Source organism: Chrysochloris asiatica, unplaced genomic scaffold (genome assembly GCF_000296735.1).
Source record: "Chrysochloris asiatica unplaced genomic scaffold, ChrAsi1.0 scaffold00042, whole genome shotgun sequence".
Classification (NCBI taxonomy): domain Eukaryota; kingdom Metazoa; phylum Chordata; class Mammalia; order Afrosoricida; family Chrysochloridae; genus Chrysochloris; species Chrysochloris asiatica.
In genome coordinates, this window is record NW_006408560.1 from 6,039,097 (window position 1) to 6,045,440 (window position 6,344).

General features: G+C 43.5%; 1 non-coding gene across 1 annotated transcript; it reads left to right on the top strand.

Annotated features, from left to right (window-relative positions):
* The first annotated feature begins 319 nt into the window (after positions 1-319).
* Positions 320-391, top strand: TRNAE-CUC. The gene has a single exon. It is a non-coding gene; the product is annotated as a tRNA-Glu (tRNA).
* Positions 392-6,344: the final 5,953 nt, after the last annotated feature.

Below are 6,344 nucleotides of genomic sequence, written 5' to 3' on the forward strand. Positions count from 1 at the left end.
TCTGTAACTTCGTCCATTGTTGTGCATCCGAGGATCAGTCATCTCTTCACACGCTGTTGCCTCGTAAAGGTGTATCTCTAGGTGCGTTTTGAGGTGAGGTCGGGATGAACCAACTGTCTTTGAGACTTGTGGACCTTGCGAGCTTCGTCAGAGCTCTCAGTGCTGTGTGTGTGGGTATACCGTGTGGAGAAAGGAGGAGGAAAGCAATCCTTGGGTCCAGTTCCCAGAGGAGAAACGTGTATCGGGAAAGACCAGTGAACCGCAACTTTCCGGAGCTCAGGGCATGGAGTACAGCAAAGAGAAGCTGCAGCTTTATAAATCCCTGGTGGTCTAGTGGTTAGGATTCGGCGCTCTCACCGCCGCGGCCCGGGTTCGATTCCCGGTCAGGGAACTTCTTTTACACCATCCGCAGAGTAGCCCCAATGGCCTAATGCTTAAGAGTACGGTTTTTAACAGAAAGGTCAAGTTCAAACCACCACTTACATCGCGAAAGAAAAGACCTGGCGATCTGTTCCAGAAAAGATGACTGACTGCCTAGGAAATCCCCATGGGGTTACTTCTACTGGTTCCTAAAATCTTACTGTTAGTAGTCACGCAGACTCATCGTGGAAGCTGAAGTACTCTGTCTCTATTCTATGTGAGCAAAGTGTTCTTCCATCACTTTAGTGGATATTTTGAGTATCTAATAGTGATTGCGAACGGGCTGCGAACCTTAAGGTCAGCAGTTCGAAACTACCAGCTGTTCTGCAGGAGAAAGAAGAGGCTTTCTGCTCGCCTAGAGATCGACAGCCTAGGAAACCATGCACTCCACGGCACATCATCACCACCACCACCAAAAGCAAGTGGGTGGGTAGACATCTTAATGCTCCACCTCCTCATAACAGGCATTGTAATACTCTTTGCTATTGTATTGCGCTTTGGGAGAGCGCCCTGGACCGCAAGGTCCGTTTGAACCGTTAGGTGGGCAGTTCAAATTCACCAGTCGCTCCCTGGAAACCCTATATAGGGTCACTATGAGTCTGAACTGACTCGACGGCAAGTAACAAAAACAATCCTACATGTGGTGGGACTCCTCCCTTGGAGAAGGCAACATGATAATTTTGTATTTTTTATTTCATGATAAGATTTACTATCTTTTAATTTATTGAAAGGAACTCTGGTAGTGTAGTGGTTAGGAATCAGGCTTCGAACCTTAAAGTCAGCAGTTCGAAACTACCAGCTGTTTCATGGGATGCTTTCTGTTTCCATAAATATTTACAGCCTTGGAAACCCTGTACAGGGTCACTATGAATCAGAACTGACTCCACAGCGCATCACAACCACAACGTATTTATTGGAAGTGTGATGGTTCCATATGGTAAGCATTGCACTTCATACCACAAGGTCTGCTGTTCGAGCCCTCCAGCTGCTTGGTGGGAGAAAGATGAGGCTTTCTGCTCCTATGAAGACTTAAAACCTCAGAAACCTTGTGAAGGGTTGCTGTGAGTCAGAACCGACTCGATGGCACTTAACAACAACAATTTATTATGGTTATCTTTTCCTTTACAATCTGGAACTTTGTTATAATTATAACGGAAAAGTTCTTGTTTCCTATTTAAAACACTTGGATGCCGTCTCATGGTCAGTTTACCATGATTATCTTATCTTGGGCAAGCACGTTTCCTCTTTTTTCTTAAGTGATCATTTTGTGGGGCTATTTGTGTAGTATAATTTTGGATTGTAGTGTGGATATTATGAATGATAAAAGTAGAAACTCTAGATTGTTATGAACCAAGTTGTTACTTTAGTTTATGTCAAATTTCAAATTCTGTCTCCCAGTAATGATGGCAGGTGAAATCTGTTAAGTCCTATAGTCACAAATGGACTGCTTGGAGGCTGCTCATAAATGAATAACTTATGGGTCAGTCAGAAATATGGGAAGAGTCTTGGTGTGGCACTGTAGGATAATAGGATAATGCACTAGACAGAGAGGTGGGTTTGAGTCACATGGTCAGTGGTTCAAGCCCACTTGCTGCCCCTTAGAAATCCTACACAGGGTCAGTATGAGTTGGAAATGACTGGATAGCACTCAACAACATAACTTGGAAAGTCTCCCCTATGAGTTTTGCCTTTCTGAGAACCCACCCTGATTTTCCAGTTGCTCTAGTTACCCAGATTTTGTCCTCTGATTGTTCAACTCAGTAAGATGGCTAGGTTTTGTATTGGAATTTCACGGACCCAAACAGAACAAACTAAGATTTGCCCTCTGACAGAAATCTGCAAAATGAAAATAATTGTCTTTCTTCCACATGTTTGTCTGCTCTTGTTCAGCACCTTCGACAGTTAAAAACAAAACAAAACAAAAAAACTGTCTATATTTTATAAATGATATCTAGTAGAGTTGATCTGAAAAAAGCAAACAGTTATTACCAGAAACAGAAGCCCTTGTGAAGTAGTGGCTAAATGTTCAGCTACTTAACAGTAAAGATAGCTGTTTTTAGGTGCCATGGGTTCTGATTCATAGTGACACTGGTGTTGTTAAGTGCCCTCAAGTTGGTTGCGCTCTTTGGGTTTCATTGGAGTGGCTGATGAGTTTGAACTGGTTGGAGTTCAAACCAAACTTGCTGTTCAGCACCACATTAGGACTATAGCGGCTGTAATTCTTTACGGGAACAGAAAGACTAATCTTTCTCCCGCTGACCTTGTGGTTGGTAGTCCAGTGCTTAATGGTAAAGATGTTGTTGTTCTTAAATGCCATCAAGTCAGTTCTGACTCATAGTGATCCTGTATAGGGTTTCCAAGGAGCAGTTGGTGGGTTTGAACTGTCAACCATTTAGTACTTACCCTATAGTGTCACACATTGTAGAAAGGTAGATATAAGACAGAACCAACTCCAAGCCACAGGTTTGGTTTGATATTTTGATACTATATTAGTGTAGTGGTTACAAATGGGGCTGCAAACCGCAAGGTCAGCACTTTGAAACTACCAGCTCTTCTTCAGGAGAAAGATGAGGCTTTCTGCTCCTATAAAGATTTATAGCCTCAGAAACCCTGTACAGGGTTGCTATGAGTCAGAACCGACTCAACGGCACATAACCATGTATCCGGCTCAGAGCCTAGTGCAGATTGAATTTCTGCCTGGCCATATAAGCTGGGGTAGTGGTGTGCCATGGAGTCGGTTCCGACTCATAGCAACCATGTATAGGGTTTTGGAGGCTGTAAATCTTTACGGGAGCAGAAAGCTTCATCTTTCACCTGTGGAATCGCTGGTGGTTTCAAACTAGCTGACCTTGAGGTTAGCAGCCTGACTTGTAATCACTATGCTACCAGAGTTAGAGCTCCTTGGACATCATGCCTAGTAGCTCTCTAAAGCAGTTCCCATTCTGTGAAAAGGAGCAAATGCAAAACCAGTGTGCCCCGAAGAAGAAAAAAGGGGACACAACTAATAAGGTCTCCTGCTGGAAGCCCGAGGGGCAGGTGTGCAGTACAGGATTTGAGAAATGACCAAGAACCTGCTGTTATGTCCCTTCCTTCACCAAATGTTGGGACTCTCTGTGTGGGGTTATGCTACAATTGACCCTTGCAGCGCACAGGTGCTATGGGGATAAAGATCAAAGTTCCCTTCAGATAACAGATTGGCATAAGGATTTCCCTGATCTGGAATCAAATCCAGGTCTCAGTGTGAGAAGCATAATCAGAATCCTGGTATGGCACTTTAGGGTAAGCCCTGGACTGCTAACTGCAAGGCTGATGGTTCAAACCCAGAAGTTGCTCCTCAGAAACCCTATACAGGTTCACTATGAGACCTGAAATCCTCTGGTAGTAGAGCTTCCTTGCGCTCAGTGAGGTCCTTCCTGCAGGGAAGGCCAAACCCTCTCTGCTTTCTCCAAAAGACTACCCAAGCCCTAGGATCTTGGAGGAAGTGGGCTACTCCAGGCTCACCTTTGTAAGCCAAGAAATCAAGTGTATTGCAGTAGGCAAATCTGCTGCACAAGATCTCTTTAAAGCATTCAAAAGCAAAGATTTTAGTTTGAGGACTAAGGTGCAGTGTGACCCAAACCTTGGTATTTTCAATTGCCTCATATGCATGTGAATGATGAGCAATGAATAAGGAAGACCATACAAGAATTGATGCATTTGAGTTAAGGTGTTGAAGAATATTAAAAGTACTACTACGCACTAGAACAAATCTGTGTTGGAGAAGTACAGCCAGAACTTTTCTTAGAAGCCAGGATGGCGAGACTTGGTCTCTTATACTTTGAGCATGTTATCAGGAAAGACTAGTCCATGAAAAAGGTCATCATGCTTGGTAAAGTGGAGGGTCAGTGAAAAAGAGGAAGACCTCTAGCAAGATGGATTGGCACAGAGGCATCAGTAATGGACTTAAGTGTAATAACAATTATGAGGATGGCGCAGGACTGGGCAGTGTTTCATTCTGTTGTGCATAGGGTCACTATGAGTAGGAACTGACTTGAGGGCACCTAATAATAATAACACAAAAGTTACAAGGGAGGTAGGCCAGTGCGGGACAGGAAATAGTTTCCATAAATTGTTCTGGAAAACTGGTTTACGTAATTAGGGGGAACCCCTTTATTCTGCTTCACACTACATTTGAAAGTTAACTTAAGGTGCTCTCTTGGCTAAACATAAAAGTTAAAGGCATAAAGTGTTTTAGAATGCCTTTGTGGTAGGTAAAGAATTTTTTTTTTCCTAAACAGGACACAGAAAAAAAGTATGAAAGAAAGAAATGACAAATTGTCTTCATTAACATTAACAATGTCTTTTCAATAAAATACAGTATTAAAAAAGTGAAAAGACAAGTCACAGACAGGGAGAAGACATTCACTAAATACATATGACCAAAACAAATAAAAAGCAAACCCTGTGTCTAAAATGTATAATGTTGTTAAATGCCAACGAGTCAGTTTTGATTCATGTATAAGATTTTCAAGAAGCGGCTGGTGGGTTTGAACCACTAATCTTGTGATCCTACAGAACCACACCAAGACTCCATTGTATTGGAGGAGTTTATGATCCATTGTCCATTAAATTGGAGTAGCTTAGAATACATTATTGGAGTCCTGGTGTGGCAATGCAGGGTAAACACTGGGCCGCTAGGTTGGTTTGAACTGCAAGATCTACTATATGAAGACTGATTAAGATTCCCAACCCAAAACCTTGGTTCTTGAGCTCAGATTAGACTAAGCCTCTGTCAATAATTGTTCACGAAAGATTTGTGCATTATACTCAATGTGAATGGTAATTCAATAATGTATTGGATGCATTAAAACCGAGGGACAAAGGGTTGGGGCTCATATATGGACCATAGTAGGGAGTTTCGGTTTTATAGTAAACGTCTTAAAAATTGATTCTGATTTTATGTAAAAAAGTCCAGCTGTCATCTGAAATGTCTTTACCAGGAAAAGGGTTATAACCACATTATCTTAATAGTGAAGGTACTTAGAAGGTTGACTGGAGGCAGTTCACCTTTTGCTCAAATGCGGGCACGTGTATGATTTCCCTTTGACCAGGCTCAAGGTATGTGTACTGTGAGTTTTTTCTTTCTCATCTGATCCCGACCTGTGAGGTCTGCGTGGCTTTCTGGTGCAGGAATGAAATGTAAACCCCCAAAGAGGCTGCAGTGCCTCTTTTGATAAAAAGAACACTGTAGAATGCCGTTACTCGGATTTGAACCGAGGTTGCTGAGGCCACAACGCAGAGTGCTAACCACTATACATACAATCTCAACGCGCCACGAACGTGACACCGATGTAAACACTTCCTTCAACTATTTTCTTCTCCCCATAATCCCGCCCTGTTAAATGCTGTCGAGTCGGTTCTGACTCATAGCGACACAGTGTACAGGGTTTGTGACGAGCTTGAACCACCCACCTGTGGTTAGCAATCTAGTGCTTATCCTATAGCGCCCCACTAGGACCAGAATCGCGCCCTAGTGTCCCGAAACAGTCCTCCTGAAAGTCTCCGCCTCTTCTCCCCGTTCCTGCTCCCTTCTTAGCCTCTTTACGGGTTCCCGGTTTCGCCTAATTTTTCTGTTTACAGCTCCAGCCCGCAGGCGGAACAAACGTCACGTGACTTGCGCCGCCCCCTGTTCAGGCGGCGTTAGCACACCCAAGGGGTCTCTAGCTTCTGAGGCTGGAGGGAAAGGAGGGGAGTAAGCCATTCGACTGCCTTTCTAACTTCAGAATCATCCAACCCACAGATTCCAAAGTGATAAACCAAACTACATTCGTCTCCCTAAACGGCCCGGTTATTCCAGTTTTTGCACAATCTGCACTGCTGAAATCTGGTGGCACCGCCTAGTGATTATAAGTGGTCACTCACTGTTGAAGCAAGAAGTGTCTGTA